Raw genomic sequence first — 22,373 nt, forward strand, 5'->3', positions numbered from 1 at the left:
CCTGTATCCCCCCCAGCGCTTAGAACAGAGCTCGGCACATAGTAAGTGCTTAACAAATACCAACATTATTATTATTATTATAGTCGCATAACCACCCCAGCGCTCAGGAGAAGCAGCGTGGCTCAGTGGCGAGAGCCCGGGCTTGGGAGTCGGAGGTCGTGGGTTCGAATCCCAGTTCCGCCACTTGTCAGCTGTGGGACTTTAGGCGAGTCACTTCACGTCTCCGGGCCCCAGCGACCTCATCTGTAAACCGGGGCTGGAGACCGTGAGCCCCCCGTGGGACGACGTGATGCCCTTGTACCCACCCCAGCGCTTAGAACGGTGCTGGGCGCGGAGTAAGCGCTTAACAAATACCGTCGTTATAATAATAATAATGATGTCGGTATCTGTTAAGCGCTCACTCCGTGCCGAGCACCGTTCTAAGCGCTGGGGGAGATCCAGGGTCATCGGGTCGTCCCACGTGAGGCTCACGGTTAATCCCCATTTGACAGATGAGGTAACTGAGGCACAGAGAGCGCCTGCCACATAGGAAGCGCATAACAAATACCAGGAGACAAAAAAAAAGGACTCTCCACAAGGAAAAAATGCGTTTCAGTAACCAAAGCCGTCCAGAGAGCCAAAGGCTTGGATCGTATCCAAGGAAACGCATTCTCTTCTTCTCACATGTCCTCGAAACTGTTGGAAGATTGAACCCGGCAGCTGCGGTTGGCATCGTCCCATCTTGGCAACCCTCCCCAACATTCGTCTAAAAAAAGACCCTGTGTACAAACTTCTGTTTCTCCCCCTCACCCGCCGGCCGGGCGTTCCAGCACACAATGGGAGCTTTTTCCTCCTTTAGGAATCCGGAGAATAGAGCCGGAGTGAATTTTCATAACGTTTATTTACTCTCCAAAGCGCTCGGACCGCAACACTCCAGGGGCCTGGAACCGGAAAGCCGAGGGAAGCCGGGTGGCCCAGTGGGCAGAGCCCGGGCCTGGGGGTCGGGAGGACCTGGGTTCTAATCCCGGCTCTGCCCCTTGCCTGCTGGGTGGCCCTGGGTAAGTCACTTGACTTCTCTGGGCCTCCGCTCTGTAAAGTGGGGATGAATAATAATAATGATAATGTTGGTATTTGTTAAGCGCTTACTATGTGCAGAGCACTGTTCTAAATAAAATAAATAAATAAACCGTGGTATTTGTTAAGCGCTTACTATGTGCAAAGCACTGTTGTATGCGCTGGGGGAATACAAGGCGATCAGGTTGCCCCACGTGGGGCTCACAGTTTTAATCCCCATTTGACAGACGAGGTAACTGAGGCCCAGAGGAGTGAAGTGACTTGCCCAAGATCACACAGCTGACCAGCGGCGGAGCCGGGATAAGAACCCGGGACCTCTGACTCCCAGGCCCGCGCTCTCTCCACTGAGCCCCGCCGCTTCAAAGCGCCGGGGGAGATACGGGGTCATCCGGTGGTCCCACGTGAGTCTCACAGTTAATTCCCATTTTACGGATGAGGGAACTGAGGCACAGAGAAGTGAAGTGACTTGCCCACCCAGCTGCCAAGTGGCCGAGCCGGGATTCGAACCCATGACCTCTGACTCCCAAGCCCCTGCTCTTTCCACTGAGCCACGCTGCTTCTCTTGATGAAGACTGGGAGCCCCACGTGGGACAGGGACCGTGTCCAACCCGATTTGCCTGGATCCACCCCAGCGCTTAGTACAGTGCCTGGCACATAGTAAGCCCTTAACCAATACCATTATCAATATTATTATTATTACTATTATCATTATAATTATTATCATCCCCCGGTTAGATCTCTCCTTCCATCAGCCCGCTTCGTGGAGTTTTAGTCAAATGATGAGCAGCGCGGCCCAGTGAACGGAGCCCGGGCCCGGGAGTCAGAAGGTCCTGGGTTCTAATCCCTGCTCTGTCCCTCGTCTGCCGGGTGACGTCGGGTAAATCACTCCTCTGGGACTCGGTTCCCTCACCCGTCGAATGGGGATTAATAATGTCGGTATCTGTTAAGCTCTTACTCTGTGCAGAGCACCGTTCTAAGCGCTGGGGGAGATACGGGGTCATCAGGTTGTCTCTAGTGAGGCTCACAGTCTTAATCCCCATTTTCCAGGTGAGGTCACTGAGGCCCAGAGAAGTCAAGTGACTCGCCCACAGTCACCCAGCTGACAAGCGGCGGAGCCGACATTCGAACCCGTGACCTCTGACTCCCAAGCCCGGCCTCTTTCCACTGAGCCACGCTCCTTCTGACCGTGAGCCCCGTGCGGGACAGGGACTGTGTCCAACCCGCTTTGCTTGTATCCACCCCGGCGCTTAGAACAGCGCTTGATATGTAGTAAGCAGCAAGATATGTAGAGAAGCAGCGTGGCTCATTGGAAAGAGCACGGGCTTTGGAGTCAGGGCTCATGAGTTCGAATCCCAGCTCCGCCACCCGTCGGCTGTGGGACCGTGGGCGAGTCGCTTCACTTCTCTGGGCCTCAGTTCCCTCATCTGGAAAATGGGGATTAAGACCGGGAGCCCCACGTGGGACGACCCGATTCCCCCGTGTCTACCCCAGCGCTTAGAACGGTGCTCGGCACATAGTGAGCGCTTAACGGATACCAACCTTATTAAGCGCTTAACCCCCCCCCGCCCCCATCATTAGGATTATTATAGCAGCCTCTCCAGAACCGTGCGGAAAGTTCCTGCCTTCGGTGAATTCTGCTCTCTTGGCTTCAGAGAGCGGGCAGACGGGGCTGGCGAACTTCCTGCAGTCCACGGGGAGCGGCCGCGTTATGAATGTCCTTTCTTCGGTGTTAAAAATCCCAGGCCAGACGGAATCCGATTTAAATCTGGCCTCATTAGGGGAGCCTGAAGAAAAAGCTCTTTATTCGTCCGCGTGAAATGGTCTAGTGTATTTCGGGCGGCCCGGAGAAGCCGGGTGGTTTAATGGAAAGAACCGGGGGCCTTGGAGTCAGGAGATCTGGGTTCTAATCCCGCCCCGCCCTGAAACTTTGGCGTGACCGTGGGCAAGTCGCTGAACTTCTTCTGGCCCCAGTTTCCTCACAGTAATGATACTTATTCATTCATTCGATAGTATTTATTGAGCGCTTCCTATGCGCAGAGCACTGGACTGAGCGCTTGGAATGGACAGATCGGTAACAGATAGAGACGGTCCTTGCCCTCTGACGGGCTCACGGTCCCGGGGCATCTGTTAAGTGCTTACTATGTGCCAGGCACTGTACTAAGCGCTGGCGTAGATCCAAGCCAATGGGGTGGGACGCATTCCCTGTCCCCCACGGGGCTCCCAGTCTTCATCCCCATTTTACAGATGAGGGAACCGAGGCACGGAGAAGTGAAGCGACTCGCCCGAGGTCACGCAGCAGACGAGTGGCCGAGCCGGGATCCAGCGCTTAGAACAGTGCTTGGCACATAGTAAGCGCTTAACAAATACCATCATCATTCTTATCATCATCGAGAAGCAGCAGCGGGGCTCAGTGGAAAGAGCCCGGGCTTGGGAATCAGAGGTCATGCGTTCGAATCCCGGCTCCGCCACTCGTCAGCCGGGTGACTGTGGGCGAGTCACTTCACTTCTCTGGGCCTCAGTGACCTCATCTGGAAAATGGGGATTAACTGGGAGCCTCACGTGGGACGACCTGATCACCCTGTGTCTCCCCCAGCGCTCAGAACGGTGCTCGGCACATAGTAAGCGCTTAACAGATACCATCATGATTATTATTATTATCATCAGAATCCATGACTTTCTGACCCCTAGGCCGCGCTGCTTCTCATCTGCTAAATGGGGATGAAATTCCCGCTGTCCCTCTCCTTTAATGAGTCCATCAATCCGGGGTATTTATTGAGCGTATCCTGTGGGCAGAACACTGTACTGAACACTTGGAAAAGTACAACACATCAGGGTTGGTAGAGAATAATAATAATGCTGATGGTATTGGTTAAGCGCTTACTATGTGCCGAGCACTGTTCTAAGCACTGGGGTAGGTGCAGGGTCATCAGGTTGTCCCACGTGGGGCTCACGGTCTTCATCCCCATTCTACAGAGGAGGGAACTGAGGCCCAGAGAAGTGATGCGACTTGCCCAAAGTCACACAGCTGACGAGCGGCGGAGCCGGGATTACATTCCCAGCCCACAGGGCACTTGGATGGTTCAGTCTGTCAGTCAATCGATCCTATTAATTGAGTGCTTACTTTGCGCGGAGCACTGTACTAAGCGCTTGGGTGAGCCCACTAATGCAAAATAACAGAGTTGGTAGACACAGTCCCTGCTCACAGTGGAGTAACGATCCACAGGGACTTTAGACCGTGTAGCTCGTGGAAAACAGGATTTAGGTCTGTTATCTCCTGGAGAAGCAGCGTGGCTCAGTGGACAGAGCCCGGGCTCGGGAGTCGGAGGTCATGGGTTCGAATCGCGGATTTGCCACTTGTCCGCTGGGTGACCGCGGGCAAGTCACTTCGCTTCTCTGGGCCTCGGTGACGTCATCTGGAAAACGGGGATGAAGACCGGGAGCCTCACGGGGGACGACCCGATGACCCCGTATCTATCCCAGCGCTTAGAACAGTGCTCGGCACGCAGTTAGCACTTCAAAAATACCAACATTATTATGATGTCTAATCCGATCATACTGTAGAGTAATAATTGTGATATTTGTTAAGCGTTTACTAAGTGCCAGGCACTGTGGTAGATACAAGCAAATCAGGTCGGGCACAGCCCTGATCCCCATTCGGCGGTTGAGGTGACTGAGGCACGGAGAAGTACAGTGACTCGCCCAAGGTCACACGGCAGACACGTGGCAGAGGCAGAATTAGAACCCGGGTCCTTCAGACTCCGAGGCCCGGGCTCTACCCACTAGGGAACACCGCTCTACCCCGGCACTTAGCAGAGCAAGCGTCTAATAGAGAAGCAGCGTGACTCAGTGGAAAGAGGCCGGGCTTGGAAGTCGGAGGTCCTGGGTTCGAATCCCAGCTCTGCCCCTTGTCAGCTGGGTGACTGTGGGCGAGTCACTTCACTTCTCTGGGCCTCAGTTACCTCATCTGCAAAATGGGGATGAAGACGGTGAGCCTCACGTGGGACAACCCGATTCTCCCCCAGTGCCTAGAACAGTGCTCTGCCCATAGTTAAGTGCTTAACAAATGCCAACATTATTATTATTATTAATAAACAGAATTATTGTTAATCAACCAATTCCAACCTCAATTAAGCGCTCTCTCTTCCCCTCCTCCCTTCTGAGTCGCCCTCGCGTTTGGAACTTTCCTCTCTAAACCCTTGATATTCACCTCACCCTCAGCCCCACAACCCTTCAAGCCATCTAATAATAACAATACTTATGGTATTTGTTAAGCGCTTACTATGTGCCAAGCACTGTTCTAAACGCTGGAGTAGGTCCAGGATCATCAGGTTGTCCCGCGCGGGGCTGACAGTCTTCATCCCCATTTTCCAGATGAGGGAACTGAGGCACGGAGAAGTGAAATGGCTTGCCCAGGGCCACGTTGCTTCTCTGTAGGTCATTTTTATGCCCGTCTCCCCCTCTAGACTTTACGCTCTCTGTAGGCAGGGAGCATGTCTAATAACAATGATAATAATGTTGGTATCCGTTAAGCGCTCACTAGGTGCAGAGCACCGTTCTAAGCGCTGGGGGAGATCCAGGGTCATCGGCTTGTCCCCCGTGAGGCTCCCAGTCTTCATCCCCATTTGACAGACGAGGTCACCGAGACACAGAGAAGTGAAGGGACTCGCCCACGGTCACCCAGCTGCCGAGTGGCAGAGCGGGGATTCGAACCCGCGGCCTCTGACTCCCAAGCCCGGGCTCTTTCCACTGAGCCACGCTGCTTCAATAATAATCGTGATAATAATAATAATGATGATGACGATGGTATTTGTTAAGCACTTACTATGGGCCAAGCTCTGTTCTAAGCACCGGGGTGAATACGAGGTCATCCGGTCGTTCCACGTGGGGCTCCCAGTCTTCCTCCCCATTTTCCAGATGAGGCAGCTGAGGCCCAGAGGAGTGAAGTCACACAGCTGACATATGGCGGAGGCAGGAGTAAAACCCGTGACCTCTGGCTCCCACGCCTGGCTTCTTTCCACTAAGCCACGCTGCTTCTCAACTCTGTTGTATTGTTCTCTCTCAAGCGCCTAGTACAGTGCTCTGTAATAATCCTAATAATGATGGCATTAAGTGCTTACTATGTACCAGACACTGCACTAAGCGCTGGGGTGGATCCAAGCAAATGGGGTTGGACACAGTCCCTGTCCCACGTGGGGCTCACAGGCTCAATCCCCGTTTTCCAGACGAGATCACCGAACCACAGAGAGACGTGAAGTGACTTACCCAAGGTCACACAGCAAAGTGGCGGAGCGGGGATTAGAACCCACGATCTTGAGCGCTTAGCACAGTGCTCCTCACACAGCGAGCGCTCGATAAGTACGATCGAATGAATGGATGACCTTCTGACTCCAGCCCCGTGCTCTAGCCACTAGCCATGCTACTTCTGTTCCCAGTGAGCGCTCAGTAAATAGCACAGATGATCGAATGAATGGAATGGAAGCAAAATGGGGAAGCCGCGTGGCTCAGTGGCAAGAGCCCGGGCTTGGGAGTCCGAGGTCGTGGGTCCGAAACCCGGCTCTGCCACTTGGCAGCCGCGTGACTGTGGGCGAGTCACTTCACTTCTCTGGGCCTCAGTGACCTCATCTGGAAAATGGGGATGAAGACTGGGAGCCTCACGCGGGACAACCCGATCACCTCGGATCCCAGCCCAGCGCTCAGAACAGTGCTCTGCACATAGTAAGCTCTTAACAAATACCAACATTATTATTATTAAAATGCTGCTCCCTGCCCTCAGGGATCTGAGAAATAGCTTGGCCTGGGCGTCAGAGGGCCCGGTTCTAATCCCGGCTCCTCCACTTGTCTAGTGTGTGACCTTGGGCAAGTCACTTCGCTTCTCTGGGCCTCAGTTACCTCATCTGGAAAATGGGGATTAAAGCTGCGAACTCTATTATGGGACAGGGACCGCGTCCACTCCGGTGCCTGGCACAGAGTAACAAATACCATAAAAAAAGAGTTTACAATTGTGCGGGGCCGTTGATTCAATTTTGTCACCTGTCAGATGGGGATAAAGACTTCGGCTCTTCCTAAGAAGGATACGTGGGGCAGGGACCTTGAATAATAATAGTAATAATAATGATAATATAATATTGATAATCGTTAAATTTGCCAGGCTGAACTGAACACTGGGGTAGATAGAGATTTGTCAGGTTGGCTCCGGGCCCTGTCCCACGTGCGGTTTACAGTCTTAATCCCCGTTTTCCAGATGGGGTAACTGAGGCATAGAGCAAGGGAAGTGAGGTCACACCAGATCGGATGATCTGGTCCTACATGCCTGGCACCCATTAAGCGCTTAATAAATGCCACGGTTGCTTTTCTTTTTTTATTTCTTTTTCTCACCGGTAAAACGGGGATTCAATACCCGAATTGAATACCTCGCTGGTGGATCTGTCTTCTTTAAGACCTTGATTTTCACTCTACCCTCAGTCCCACAACACAACACTTGTTCATTCCAAGCGCTTAGTCCAGTGCTCTGCACATAGTAAGCGCTCAATAAATACTATTGAATGAACGAACTTAAATCCGTATCTGTAGATTATTCTGATGGGGATGAAGACCGTGAGCCTCACGTAGGACCACCTGATGACCCTGTATCTACTCCAGCGCTTAGAACAGTGCTCTGCACGTAGTAAGCGCTTAACAAATACCAACATTATTATTATTATTGTTATTATGATATTGTCCTCTCCCAAGCGCTCCAAACAGTGCTTGAAGTGCTCAGTAAATCTGACTGGATAAAGGAAAGAACTACCCCAGCGATTTCTGTCAGCGTTACCAACGGCGTCTGCTGGAAAATAGCCGAGGAGAAGAGTCGGTGTGAAAATCACAATAACGGTGTTATTTGTTAAGCGCTTACTCTGTGCAAAGCACTGTTCTAAGCACTGGGGGGGGGATACAAGGTGATCAGGTTGTCCCACGTGGGGCTCACAGTTTTGAATCCCCATTTTCCAGATGAGGGAACTGAGGCCCAGAGAAGCCAAGTGACTTGCCCGCAGTCCCCCAGCTGACAAGTGGCAGAGCTGGGATTCGAACCCATGACCTCTGACTCCCAAGCCCGGCCTCTCGCCACTGAGCCACGCTGCTTCTTTGACGCCGGTCTGTCGAAACAGGGACACCCTTAGAAGGGAAACTCCTGTGGCTTTGCATTCAGATAATTCAAGACTCAGAGACATTTCCCAGCAGTTAGGGGAAGGATGAATCGAATTCCACGTCGGCTGCTGATTCAATTAGCAATAATCTCCCCACGCTGGAAGCCTCTGCTGCCTTTCTGCTTTAACCTTTTCGTAATTAGAGGTCAAACGGACAAGGTGAAGGCCGATATCGACACTAATTGGATTGATTTTTCTCCCCCCTCCCCACCGAGCCGTAGGGTCAAATCCATCAGAGTTCTGCTCCGCTTCCGAGCCGGAAATCTCAACGTTTCCTAAGCGGCACGGCTCGGTCGAACGAGCCGGGGCTTGGGAGTCGGAGGACGCGGGTTCTAACCCCCGCTCCGCCGCCTGTCAGCCGCGTGACCTCGGGCAAGCCATTTTGCTTCTCTGGGCCTCAGTGACCTCATCTGGAAAATGGGGAGGAAGACTGCGAGCCCCGCGTGGGACAACCTGATAAGAGTAATAATAATGGCGGTATTCGTTAAGCACGTACTACGTGCAGAGCACCGTTCTAAGCGCTGGGGGAGATACAGGTCATCAGGTTGTCCCACGTGGGGCTCGTAGTCTTCATCCCCATTTTCCAGATGAGGTCACTGAGGCCCAGAGAAGTGAAGTGACTCGCCCACGGTCACACAGCTGACAAGTGGCAGAGTCGGGATTAGAACCCATGACCTCTGACTCCCAAGCCCGGGCTCTTTCCACTGAGCAACACCGCTTCTCTGATGACCTTGTATCTCCCCCAGAGCTTAGAACAGTGCTTGGCACATAGTAAGCGCTTAACAGATACTATTATTATTATTAATTCTCGCAGGTGAGATCATTATTTCATGGCTTCGGAGGGAAATGACAACTTGGGCTTCCGTTAATAATATTTTTTGAATGTCTGTCTCCCCCTTTACTGGACTGTAAGCCCCGTGTGGGAGGGAACATTTACCAACTCCCCTGTGTTGCGCTCTCTCGAACGCTCAGTACAGTGCTCTGCACACAGTGAGAGCTCAATAAATACGATCGATCAACTGATTGATTATCGATAATAATGATAATGGTGGTATTTGTTAAGCGCTTACTATGTGCATAACACCGTTCTAAGCGCTGGGGGGGGGGGGATACAAGGTGATCAGGTTGTCGCACGTGGGGCTCACGGTTTTTAATCCCCATTTTCCAGATGAGGGAACTGAGGCCCAGAGAAGTGAAGTGACTTGCCCACGGTCACACAGCTGGTAAGCGGCGGAGCGGGAATTCGAACCCATGACCTCTCACTCAGGGAAGCAGCATGATGTAGTGGATAGAGCCTGGGCCTGGGAATCGGAAGGACCTGGGTTCTAATCCCGGCTCTGCCACTTGTCTGCTGGGTGAATTTACAGTCCTCTAATAATAATCGTGGTATTTTTTGAGCGCTTACTAAGCGCCGGGCACCGTACTAAGCGCTGGGGTGGGTACGAGGAAATGGGGCTGGACACAGTCCCTGTCCCACGTGGGGCTCACGCTCTCAGTCCCCATTTGTCAGATGAGGGAACTGAGGCCCAGAGAAGTGAAGCGACTTACCCGAGGTCACACAGCGGACAAGTGGCAGAGCCAGGATTAGAATACAGGACCTTCTGACTCCCAGACCCGGCCTCTAGCCACTATGCCATACTGCTTCTCCATTCAATTGTATTTATCGAGCACTGTACTAAGCGCTTGGGAAGTCCAATTCGGCAAGAAAGAGAGACAATCCCTGCCCACAAAGAGCTCCCAGTCTAGAAACAGTCAGGGTAGTCATAAAACAGTCATTTTACAGCTGGGGAAACTGAGGCCCAGAGAAGTGAAGCCCCCTGTAGACTGTAAGCTTATCGTGGGCAGGGAACGTGATGGTTTATTGTTGCATTGTACTTTCCCGAGCGCTTAGTACAGTGCTCTGCACCCAGTAGGCGCTCAATAACTACGACTGAACGAATGACATGCCTGAGGTCACGTGGCAGGCGTGCGGCGGAGCTGAAATTCAATCCACCGGTTGTATTTAGGGAGTGCTTACTGTGTGCAGAGCACTGTACTAAGCGCTCGGGAGAGGACAGAGTCGATAGACGCGTCCTCTGCCCGTAACGAGCTTGTGGTCTAGAGGGAGAGACGGACATTGATATAAATAAATAAATGATGGATACGGATATAGGTGTGGCTTAGTGGCAAGAGCCCGGGCTGGGGAGTCAGAGGACGCGGGTTCTAATCCCGGCTCCTCCACTTGTCCTCTGGGTGACCTTGGGCAAGCCACTTCACTTCCCTGGCCCTCTGTTCCCTCGTCTGTAAAATGGGGGTTAAGACTGTGAGCCCCCCGTGCGGCAACGGGATTACTCTGTATCCACCCCGGCGCTTAGAACAGTGCCTAACAGATACCCTAATAATCATTATTAATATGATGAGGGCTGTGGGGCTGAGGGAGGGGTGAATAAAGGGTGTAAATCGAAAGGGAGATGCGGAAGGGTGGGAAAGATGAGGGCTTGGTCCCCTCGACTCCATTTATTGCCATCGTTCTCGTCCGTCCGTCCCCCCGATTAGACCGTAAGCCCGTCAGACGGCAGGGACCGTCTCTATCCGTCGCCGACTTGTTCATTCCAAGCGCTTAGTCCAGTGCTCTGCACATAGTAAGCGCTCAATAGATACTATTGAATGAATGAATGAATGAGGAGATGGGCTTTCATTAAAACCTCGAAGGTGGGGAGAGGTTGGAAGGGAAGGCGTTCCGGGCCAGAGGCAGGACGTGGGCGAGAGGTCGGCGACGGGACGGGCGAGACGGAGGCCCAGGGAGGAGGCCGGGCCCGAGGAGGAGGAGAGCGGCCGGGGCAGGGAGGACGGGGGTCACCCCGTGGACGCCTTTAAAGCCGACGGCGACGAGTGAGGAGGCTTGGGGAAATGTGGACTGAACGTGGTTGTAGGAAAACGATCCGGGCCGGAGACTGAAGCATGGACAGGAGTGGGGAGAGGCAGGAGGCAGGGAGGTCAGCGAGGAGGCTGATGCAGGAGTCAAGGCCGGAGTGGATCAAGGCTTGAATCAGCGTGGGAGCAGTTTGGGTGGATTTTAGTAGATTTCGATTAGACCGTAAGCCCGTCAAAGAGCGGGGACCGTCCCTATCTGTTACCGATTTGTCCATTCCAAGAGCTTAGTCCAGTGCTCTGCACCTAGTAAGCGCTCAATAAATACTATTGAATGAATGAATTTTAGTAAGGTCTCTAGAGGTGCAATTGACGGGCTTTGGTGACAGATTCATTCATTCATTCAACAGCATTTATTGAGCGCTTACTAGGTGCAGAGCGCTGGACTAAGCGCTTGGAATGGACGATTCGGTAACAGGAGGTAACAGCCCTTCGATGGGCTCACGGTCTAATCGGGGGAGACGGACGGACAAAGACAAGACAGCTTCATCGTGATAAATAGAATGAAGGGGATGGACACCTCATTAACAAAATAAATAGGGGAATAAAAATAGAGACTAATGAGCACAGCGCTGAGGGGAGGGGAAGGGAGAGGAGGAGGAGCAGAGGGAAAGGGAATACGCGGGTCGAATGAGAGAGATGAGCGGAGGGTAACGCCAAGGTTATGGGCTTGTGAGACGGGGAGGATGGGGGTGACGTCTACAGCGATGGGAAAGTCGGGGGGAAGAAGGGGGTTGGGCGGGAAGATTCATTCATTCGATAGTATTTATTGAGCGCTTACTATGTGCAGAGCACTGTACTAAGCGCTTGGAATGACCAAGTCGGCAACGGATAGGGACGGTCCCTGCCCTCTGACGGGCTCACGGTCTATTCGGGGGAGACGGACGGACGAGAACGGTGGCGATAAATAGAGTCGAGGGGAAGAACGTCTCGTAAAAACCGATGGCGACTGAATAGAATCGAGGCGATGTACATTTCATTAACCAAATAATGAAATAATAATACTAGTGGTAGGTTTGAGGGGATGGGAGGGCATCTAAGTCGAGATGTCTTGAAGATGAGACCGCCCAGAGGGAGAGAGAGGAGAGCTGGAGAGGAAGATTTGGGAATCATCCGCTTAGAGGTGGGAGTCGAAGCCGGGGGAGCGGATGAGTTCTCCGAGGGAAGGGGTGGAGATGGAGACTAGGAGGGGACCCGGAACTGGAGCTTGAGGGACCCCCACGGTGAGGGGGCCGGAGGCGGAGGAGGGGCCCCCCCGAGGAGACGGAGAACGAGCGGCCGGAGAGATAGGAGGAGAACCGGGAGAGGACGGTGTCATAATAATCGTGGTATTTGTTAAGCGCTTACTATGTCCCAGGCACTGTACTAAGCGCTGGGGTGGGTAGAAGCAAATCAGGTTGGACACAGTCCCTGTCCCGCGTGGGGCTCCCGGTCTCAACCCCCGTGATGAGGTAACTGAGAAGCAGAGAAGTGAAGTGACTTGCCCAAGGCCACACTGCAGACAAGTGGAGGAGGCGGGAATAGAACCCGTGACCTTCTGACTCCGGGGCCTGTACTTTATCCACTAGGCCACGCTGCAGGAAATATTAGCAGGATCAGGTGTGATATCTTTAATAGCAGCTCAGTGGCAAGAGCCTGGGCTTGGGAGTCAGAGGTCATGGGTTCTAATCCCGCCTCCGCCGCTTGTCAGCTGTGTGACTCTGGGCAAATCACTTCTCTGGGCCTCAGTTCCCTCATCTGGAAAATGGGGATGGAGACTGTCAGCCCCATGCGGGGCAAGCTGATCGCCTTGTATCCTCCCCAGCGCTTAGAACAGCGCTTGGCACTTAGTAAGCGCTTAACAAATGCCATAATAATAATAATTATTATTAACAGCAGTAGCAGTAGGAATAGCTGTAGGAATAGCAGTAGAATTTTTATAACAAACTATAATGAATGTTTATAGCAAATTAGTAGCCAATTCATTTTCATATGATTTTTCTATAATGAATATGTTTATCATTCATATATCATTTATTGTCGTAACAGTTCACACGTCGGTATTTATTGAGCGCTTACTGTGTGCAGAGCACTGCACTAAACCCTTGGAAAGTCCAGTTTGGCACGGGCTCGCGGACATGAAGGGGGAGACGGACAACAAAACAAAACAAGTCGACAGGCAATCTGTTATATTAAGGAGCAGCGTGGCTTATTAGTTCATTTTTATTCATTCAACGGTATTTATCGAGCGCTTACTATGTGTAGAGCACTGGACTAGGCGCTTGGAATGGACAGATCGGCAACAGATAGAGACGGTCCCTGCCCATTGACGGGCTTACGGTCTAATCGGAGTCAGAGGTCATGGGTTCTAATCCCGGACCTGCCACCTGTCAGCTGTGTGACCTCGGGCAAGTCACTCCACTTCTCTGGGCTTCAGTTCCCTCATCTGTAAAGTGGAGATTGAAATTTCGAGCCCCACGTGGGACGACCTGATGACCCTGGATCTCCCCCAGCGCTTGGAACAGTGCTTGGCACATGGTAAGCGTTTAACAGACGCCATCATAATCATCATGTGCCAGGCACTGTTCTAAGCACTAGGGTAGAAAAAAGTGAATCGGGTTGGACGCAGTCCCCGTCCCATTTTGGGCTCACACTCTTAATCCCCATTTTTTACGGATGAGGGACCTGAGGCCCAGAGAAGTGAAGCGACTTGCCCCAGGTCACCCGGCAGACAAGCGGCCGAGGCGGGATTAGAACCCGTGACCTTCTGACTTCCAGGTCTGTGATCTATCCGCCGCTCCATGCTCCTTCTGTGCGGCTTCTATGTATCCATCAGTTATTCATATACCAGTAATTTATTGATACATCCATAATTCATTTATATCTGGATTTTCTTTATCCAGCCATAATTTAATAACACATCCCCAATTCGGTCACATATCTGTAATTTATTTATACGTCAGTTATTTATACACATAGGTGTAATTTATTTATGTATCCATAATTCATTTACATGCGTGTAACTCATTTATATATCCATTATTCATTTACATGTCTAGAATTGATCCTAATTTCTGTCCTCCCCCGTACCCCGGAAGCTCACTGTGGGCAAGGAATGTGTCTATCAACTCTGTTGTATTTTACTCTCCCCCAAGCGTTTAGTACAGTGCTCTGCACACTGTAAGCACTCAATAGATCCATTGATTGGTATCCTACCGACTGCTGTTTTTCACGGTACTCATTAAGCGCTTACTATGCATCAGACACTGTTCGAAGCGCTGGGGTGGACACAAGCAAATGGGGTTGGACACAGTCCCTGTCCCACGTGGGGCTCCCAGTCTTCATCCCCGTTTTACAGATGAGGGAACTGAGGCCCAGAGAAGTGAAGTGTCTTGCCCAAAGTCACCCAGCAGACCAAGTCGCCCCGGACCCTCACGCTTCCGAGTTATGTGTTGTGTCCGAGGCGGGTCCCAAATCCTAGAGATGGATCCGAAATGTCCCGACGTGGGAGGCTGGAAAGTCAAGGGAGCAGCCGGGTGATCCCTATCGGCCCCGGTTTGGCTGCGGGGGGGCCAGCCCTCCTCTCCCCGACCATCTTGGGCCTGAATTGGCGGAAGCCAAATCAACCCCCTCTTTCTCATGAAAACCCCTGTCCCTCTGTCCCAAGAAAAGTTGGGGGTGGGAGGGGGGCTGGAATCAATAGCAGTGAAATTTACATGTGTATAACCCAATCTCTGCAAAAAACAGCTGGATTCCTGGGGTTCCTTCTCCCCTTTCCTCTTCCTCCTCCCCTTTCCTCTTCCTCCTCCCTCCCCTTCCCTCTTCCTCCTCCTGCCTTCCTTCTTCCTCCTCTCTTCCCTCTTCCTCCTCTCTTCCCTCTTCCTCCCCTTCCCTGTTCCTCCTTCTCCCTTCCTTCTTGCTCCTTCTCTCTTCCCTCTTCCTCCTCCCTTCCTTCTTTCTCCTCCTCCCTCCCTTCTTCTTCTTCCTCCTCCTGCCCTTCTCTCTTTCTCCTTCTCCTTTCCCTCTTCCTCCTTCTCCTTTCCCTCTTCCTCCTTCTCCCTTCCCGCTTTCTCCTTCTCCCTTCCCTCTTCCTCCTTCCTCCCTTCCTTCTTCCTCCTTCTCCCTTCCTTCTCCTCCCCTACCCTCTTCCTCCCCCTTCCCTCTTCCTCCCTCTTCCCTCCCCTCCCCTCTTCCTTCTCCTCCCCTTCCCCTTTCCTCTTCTTCCCCCTTCCTCTTCCTCCTCCTCCCTCCTCCCCCTCCTTAACCTCCCCTCCTCCTCCTTTCTTCTCCCTCCTCCCCCGTACTTTCCCTTCCCTCCTCCTCCTCCTCCCCCGGTCTTTTTTGACAGCCAGTTAATAAAGACCCAACAATAAGCAGCTGCTTGTGATGTCACCAGGGGCCTGTGAGCACAGAGCCTGTATTTACAAGTCCAGGGCAGCCGGGAGGAGGAGGAGGAGGAGGAGGAGGGAGAGGGAGAGAGACAGAGAGAGGCGTGAGAGAGACAGAGAGAGGCGTGAGAGAGAGAAGAGAGAGAAATATAGAGAGAGTGAGAGAGACAGGACAGAGAGACAGAGAGACAAGAGCAGTGAGAGAGGAGAGAGAGACACAGAGACACAGAGAGAGGTGTGAGAGAGAGGAGAGACAGAGGGACACAGAGTGGAGAGTGAGAGAGACAGAGAGACACAGAGAGAAGGGTGGGAGAGGGACAGAGAGACAGGAGAGAGACACAGAGAGGGGGTGAGAGAGGGACAGAGAGACGGGAGAGAGACACAGAGAGGAGTGATTGAGAGGAGAGACAGAGAGACTCACAGAGAGAGGAATGAGAGAGAGAGAGGAGAGACACAGAAAGAGGAGTGAGAGGAGAGAGAGACAGAGAGATACAGAGAGAGGCAGAGAGACAGGAAAAAGAGACAGAGAGACACAGAGAGACAGGAAAGAGACACAGAGGGTCCCAGAGAGGAGTGAGAGAGGAGAGGGAGACAGGAGAGAGACAGAAACTCGGAAAGAGAGGAAAGAGACGGAGAGACTGGAGAGAGACAGAAACTCAGAGAGAGAGGAAAGAGAGACAGAGAGACAGGAGAGAGACACAAACTCAGAGAGAAAGGGGACAGGGAGACAGGAGAGAGACAGAAACTCAAAGAGAGAGGAAAGAGAGACAGAGAGTCCCAGAGAGGAGTGAGCGAGGAGAGGGAGACAGGAGAGAGACAGAAACTCAGAGAGAGAGGAAAGAGAGACAGAGAGACAGGAGAGATACGAAACTCAGAGAGAGAGGAAAGAGAGATAGAGAGACAGGAGAGAGACACAAACTCAGAGAGAGAGGAAAGAGAGACAGAGAGACAGGAGAGAGACATAAACTCAGAGAGAGAGGAAAGAGAGATAGAGAGACAGGAGAGAGACACAAACTCAGAGAGAGAGGAAAGAGAGACAGAGAGACAGGAGAGAGACATAAACTCAGAGAGAAAGGAAAGAGGGATAGAGAGACAGGAGAGAGACAGAAACTCAGAGAGAGAGGAAAGAGAGAGAAGAGAGACAGGAGAGAGACAGAAACTCAGAGAGAGAGGAAAGAGAGAGAAGAGAGACAGGAGAGAGACAGAAACTCAGAGAGAGAGGAGACAGGGAGACAGGAGAGAGACAGAAACTCAGAGAGAGAGGAGACAGGAGAGAGACAGAAACTCAGAGAGAGAGGAAAGACAGAAACAGAGAGAGAAGAGTGAGAGAGAGGAAAGAGAGACAGGAAAGAGACAGAGAGAGAGAGAAGTGACAGAGAGGAAAGAGACAGAGAGACTGGAGAGAGTGACAGAGAGAGAGACAGAGAGACACGCAGAGAGGAGAGAGAAACGGGGGGGGGAGAGACATAGAGAAAGAGACAGAGAGACAGAGAGCGAGCGAGCGAGGAGAGAGCCGGCCAGCCGAGCGTGGAGGACAAGAGAAGGCGGCCAACCGTGGGGCAAACTCCGGTTCCCGCGGAGGGCGGGCCCGGCCCCGGCTTCCCCGGTCCACCGAGGGCGAAGGCCTCTGCCCCCCCGGGGCGGGGGTCCCCGGGCCCGGCCCGCAGACCCATGTCCCGCTCTACCGGCGCCACGCTGCCCAAGTAAGATCTCTCCCGGCCTACCCGCTCCGGCCCCGCCGCCCGCCTCCGCTCGGGTGGCCCCAGACCGGATGGCGGGGACCACGGCGCTGGGGGGCTTGGGGAGACGCTTCCCACCCCGGAATCCGCTTCTGGGGGTCCCGGGGAGGACGGGGGGGACGGACGTCCGGCCGGGAGGAGGCCACTTTGGGTTCGGCGCTGGGCGCGAGGCGTGCGGGCCCTGCTCCACTCGGAGGGCCCGCCGACGGAGATGGCGAAATCGAGGCCTGGGGCCTTGGAGGGTTCACGTCTGTCGGCGGTATCTACTGAGCGCTTCCTGGGTGCAGGGCTCCGTACCGAGCGCTTACCGGGGCCGAGTACCGTACCGGGCGCTCGGGAGGGGACGATGCGGCGGAATTGCCGTCCGCGAGGAAGTTGCCGTCTACGCTCCGCTCTGGCAATCGGTGCCGAGCGCCTGCCTCGTGAGCACTTGGGAGAGGACAAGGTGATGGAGTACATTCATTCAGTCGTATTTATCGAGCGCTCACTGTGTGCGGAGCTCTGTACTAAGCACTTGGAACGTACAGTTTCATAGGCACGTTCCCTGTCGACGAGGAAGTTGCCGTCTACACTCTGCTCTGTCAATCGGCGGTATTTACTGAGCGCTTACTGTGTGAGGAGCACCGAGCGCTTGGGAGAGGACGATATGACAGAGTTAGTAATAATAATAATAATTCATTCGATAGTATTTATTGAGCGCTTCCTATGTGCAGAGCACTGTACTAAGCGTTTGGAATGGACAGATCGGTAACAGACAGAGACGGTCCCTGCCCTTTGACGGGCTCACGGTCTAATCGGGGGATAATAACGGTGGTGTTTGTTAAGCACTTACTACGTGCCGAGCACTGTTCTGAGCGCCGGGGGAGATACGGGGTCATCGGGGTTGTCCCACGTGGGGCTCACGGTCTTCATCCCCATTTTACAGAGGAGGTCACTGAGGCCCAGAGAAGTGAAGTGACTCCCCTAGGGTCACACAGCAGATAAGTGGCGGAGGCGGGATTCGAACCCACGACTTCTGACTCCCAAGCCCGGGCTCTTTCCACGGAGCCACGCGGCTTCATGAGTCGGTAGGTGTTCCCCGTCCACAAGGAAGTTGCCGTCTACACTCTGCCCCATCGATCAGTCAATCGGTGGAATTGACCGAGCGCTCCCAGAGTGCCGAGCACTGTGCTGAGCGCTGGGGAGAGCGCCGCTTGGAAAAGGAGCCTAGTTTAGTGGGTAGAGCCCAGGCCTGGAGTCGGAAGGTCAGGGGTCCTAATCCCGGCTCCGCCACTTGTCTGCTGGGTGACCTTGGGTGAGTCATTTCACTTCTCTGAAAAATCACTTCTCCACTGAGAAGCGGCGCGGCTTGGGAGTCGGAGGTCGTGGGTTCGAATCCCGGCTCTGCCACCTGTCGGCTGGGTGACTGTGGGCGAGTCACTTCACTTCTCTGGGCCTCGGTTCCCTCATCTGGAAAATGGGGATGAAGACCGGGAGCCTCCCGTGGGACGACCCGATGACCCTGGGTCTCCCCCAGCGCTTAGAACGGTGCTCGGCGCCTAGGAAGCGCTTAACAAATACCAACATTATTATTATGATTACTATTATTATTCTCTGGGCCTCAGTTCTGCAAAATGGCGATGGAGACTGTGAGCCCCTCTTGGGACAAATTGGGGATTTACCCCAGCGCTTAGTACAGCGCCTGGCACGTAGGAAGTGCTTAACAAATACGGCAATTATTTTTATGAATTACAATACAACAGAGTTGGTAGGCAAGTTCCCCGCCGATGTGGAACTTAGAGTCTACAATCCGCCGCGTCAATCAGTGGTATTTATTGAGCGCTTCCTACGCGTCGAGCACCGCATCGAAGCGCTTGGGAGAGTCCAGTAAGTAGCGTGGGTAGACGAGTTCCCTGCCTGCAGTGAGTTTCCAGTCTAGAGCCGGGCTCCCAGCTTATAGACGCGAATGGCTTGGGGATCTTTCCGTTTCACCAACAGTCAGTGGTATTTACTGAGCGCTTACTCTGTGTAATTGTGTGTGTAATGCCGGTATTCATTAAGCGCTTAATAATAATAATATTGTTATTTGTTAAGCGCTTACTATGTGCAGAGCACTGTTCTAAGCGCTGCGGTAGACTTGCTGCTTACCATGTGCCAGCACTCTACTAAGCGCTGGGTTGAGCACTCGGGAGAACACAGTCCAACAGAGCTGGTGGAAATTCATTCATTCAGTGGTATTTATCGAGCGCCTACTGTGTGCACGGCACTGTACTAAGCGCTTGTACAGTTCGGCACCAGATAGAGACAATCCCTGCCCAACAGGCTCGCGGTCTGAAAGGCTCCACGGGGAGCTTGGAGTCTACAGTTTGCTGAATCCGTCGATCCGTGGGATTTATTGAGCGCTTACCGTGTGCAGAGCACTGTACCGAGCGCCTGGGAGAGTCCAAGAGAGTCCGACATGTTCCCTGACCACAGAGGGCTTAGAGTCTAGAGACGAGCGTTCAGTTAAACGTGGCTAACGTGGGGAAGTTCTGTTTCCCCGTTGGGTGGCCGGTATTTATTGAGCGCTTACCGTGTGCAGAGCACTGTACCGAGCGCTAGGGAGAGTCCAGTACAACAGAGTTGGTCGATGCCATCCCCGCCCACCGGTTTACCGGCTACAGTTTGCTCTATCAGTCAACGGGTGGTATTTACCGAGCACTCAGTTGGTGCCAAGCACTGTACTGAGCGCTTGGGAGAGTCCCATATGGCCCAGTTGGTAGACGTGAACCCTGCCCGCGATGAGCGTTCAGTCCAGGGGCAGGGTGAGAGTCGGTAGCCGTGAATGGCTGGGGGATTTTCTTTTTCATCGACCGGTCAGTGGGGCTTAATTGATTAATTAACTCATTAATTAAGCCTTAATGAATTGACGGATTGATCGAGTCAGTCACTTTTATTAACTGCTCACTGTGTGCAGAGCCCTGTACTAAGAGCTTGGGAAAGTACAGTACAGCAACAAACAGCGGCGCGGCTCAGCGGAAGGAGGCCGGGCTTGGGAGTCGGAGGTCGTGGGTTCTAATCCCGCCGCCTGTCGGCTGTGTGACCTCGGGCAAGTCGCTTCACTTCTCTGGGCCTCAGTGACCTCATCTGGAAAATGGGGATGGAGACTGGGAGCTCCGCCTGGGACAACCTGATGACCTTGCGTCTACCCCAGCGCTTAGCTCGGCCCATAGTGAGCGCTCAACAAATACCATCATTATTTCTATTATTATCTTGTATCTACCCCAGTGCTCAGAACGGTGCTCGGCACATAGTAAGCACTTAACAGATACCAACATTATTATTAACAAATGCCATCATTATTAGTATTATTATCCTGTATCTCCCCCAGCGCTTACAACAGTGCTTGGCACATAGTAGGCGCTTAACAAATACCATCCACATTATTATTATTATTATTATTATTAAAAAGGGGCTGAAGACTGGGAGCCCCACGTGGGACCACCTGACGATCTTGTATCTACCCCAGCGCTCAGAACACTGCTCGGTCCATAGTAAGCGCTAAGCAGCGTGGCTCAGTGGAAAGAGCCCGGGCTTGGCAGTCAGAGGTCATGGGTTCGAATGCCGGCTCCGCCACTGGTCAGCTGTGTGACCGTGGGCGAGTCACTTCACTTCTCTGGGCCTCAGTTCCCTCATCTGTAAAATGGGGATGAAGACTGGGAGCCTTCCGTGGGACCACCTGATGACCCCGTATCAACCCCAGCGCTTAGAACGGCGCTCTGCACATAGTAAGCGCTTAACAGATACCGACATTTATTATTAACAAATACCATCCTTATTAGTATTATTATCCTGTATCTCCCCCAGCGCTTACAACAGCGCTTGGCACCTGGTAGGCACTTAACAAATACCATCCACATTATTATTATTATTGTTAAAAAGGGGATGAAGACCGTGAGCCCCACGTGGGACGACCCGATGACCCCGCATCTCCCCCAGCGCTTCGAACAGTGCTCGGCACATAGTGAGCGCTTAACAAGTACCCTAATTACGATTAATTATTATTATTATTATTCCCCGCCCCCAACGAGCTCACGGTCCAGAAGCCGGGAGACAGACATCGGCACAAATGAATGAGATGACAGATGAACACGTAAGCGCCTACTCTGTACACAGCACCGTACTGAACGCCGGCGTACCCGGCACCGTGGAGTTGATAGACGTGTTGAGCGGGTTATTTCCGTACGCCGGAGCGTCGGATTAGCCCCTGCGGGTTGGATTTTCTATCCCCAAGAACTCGAGGAATTTCCGAGCGAGCGATAAAACGGCCATTTGACACGGAAACCCGCACCCGAGGCCCGGGATTCTTTTTTTCCCCAAGGAGAGCTTGGATGGGCTCCACGCCGTCACTCGATAGCGACGTTGAACGCCGAAGGCAGAAGGTAGAGAAGCGGCGCGGCCTAGTTGGCAGAGCCCCTAGTCCCGGCTCCGCCGCTTGCCTGCCGTGTGACCTTGGGCCGGTCACTTTGCCTCTCTGGGCCTCAGTTCCCTCATCTGGAAAATGGGGACGGAGACCGGGAGCCCCACGGGGGCCGGGGACCGGGGCCATCTCGATTTGATGCTATCGACGCCCGTCCCCTTGTTTCGTTTTGTCGTCCGTCTCCCCCCTTCTATTCATTCATTCATTCATTCAATAGTAGCGATTGAGCGCTTACGATGTGCAGAGCACTGGACCGAGCGCTCGGAATGGACAGATCGGCAACAGGTAGAGACGGTCCCCGCCCACTGACGGGCTCACGGTCTGATCGGGGGAGGCGGACGGACGAGGACGATGGCGATAGATAGAATCAACGTGGCTCAGTTAAAAAAGAGCCCGGGCTTTGGAGTCAGAGGTCGTGGGTTCGAATGCCGGCTCTGCCACTCGTCAGCTGGGTGACTGTGGGCGAGTCACTTCACTTCTCTGGGCCTCAGTTATCTCATCTGCAAAATGGGGATGAAGACTGGGAGCCCCACGTGGGACAACCTGATTCCCCTGGGTCTCCCCCAGCGCTTAGAACGGTGCTCTGCACATAGTAAGCGCTTAACAGATACCAACATCGTTAATCAAGACCATGATTTCTAGACCAGGAGCCCGTCGTTGGGCAGGGACGGTCTCTATCTGT

General features: G+C 53.1%; 1 long non-coding RNA gene across 1 annotated transcript in view; it reads left to right on the plus strand.

The window, feature by feature from the left end:
* The first annotated feature begins 16,992 nt into the window (after positions 1 to 16,992).
* The window catches only part of LOC120638665, a 122,091-nt gene continuing 116,710 nt past the window's right edge, over positions 16,993 to 22,373 (plus strand). The window contains exon 1 of the long non-coding RNA XR_005660506.1: positions 16,993 to 17,217. This is a non-coding gene — a long non-coding RNA (uncharacterized LOC120638665). The remainder of the gene's footprint in view (positions 17,218 to 22,373) is intronic.

The sequence above is a fragment of the Ornithorhynchus anatinus genome, chromosome 1 (genome assembly GCF_004115215.2).
Source record: "Ornithorhynchus anatinus isolate Pmale09 chromosome 1, mOrnAna1.pri.v4, whole genome shotgun sequence".
In the NCBI taxonomy this organism is placed as follows: domain Eukaryota; kingdom Metazoa; phylum Chordata; class Mammalia; order Monotremata; family Ornithorhynchidae; genus Ornithorhynchus; species Ornithorhynchus anatinus.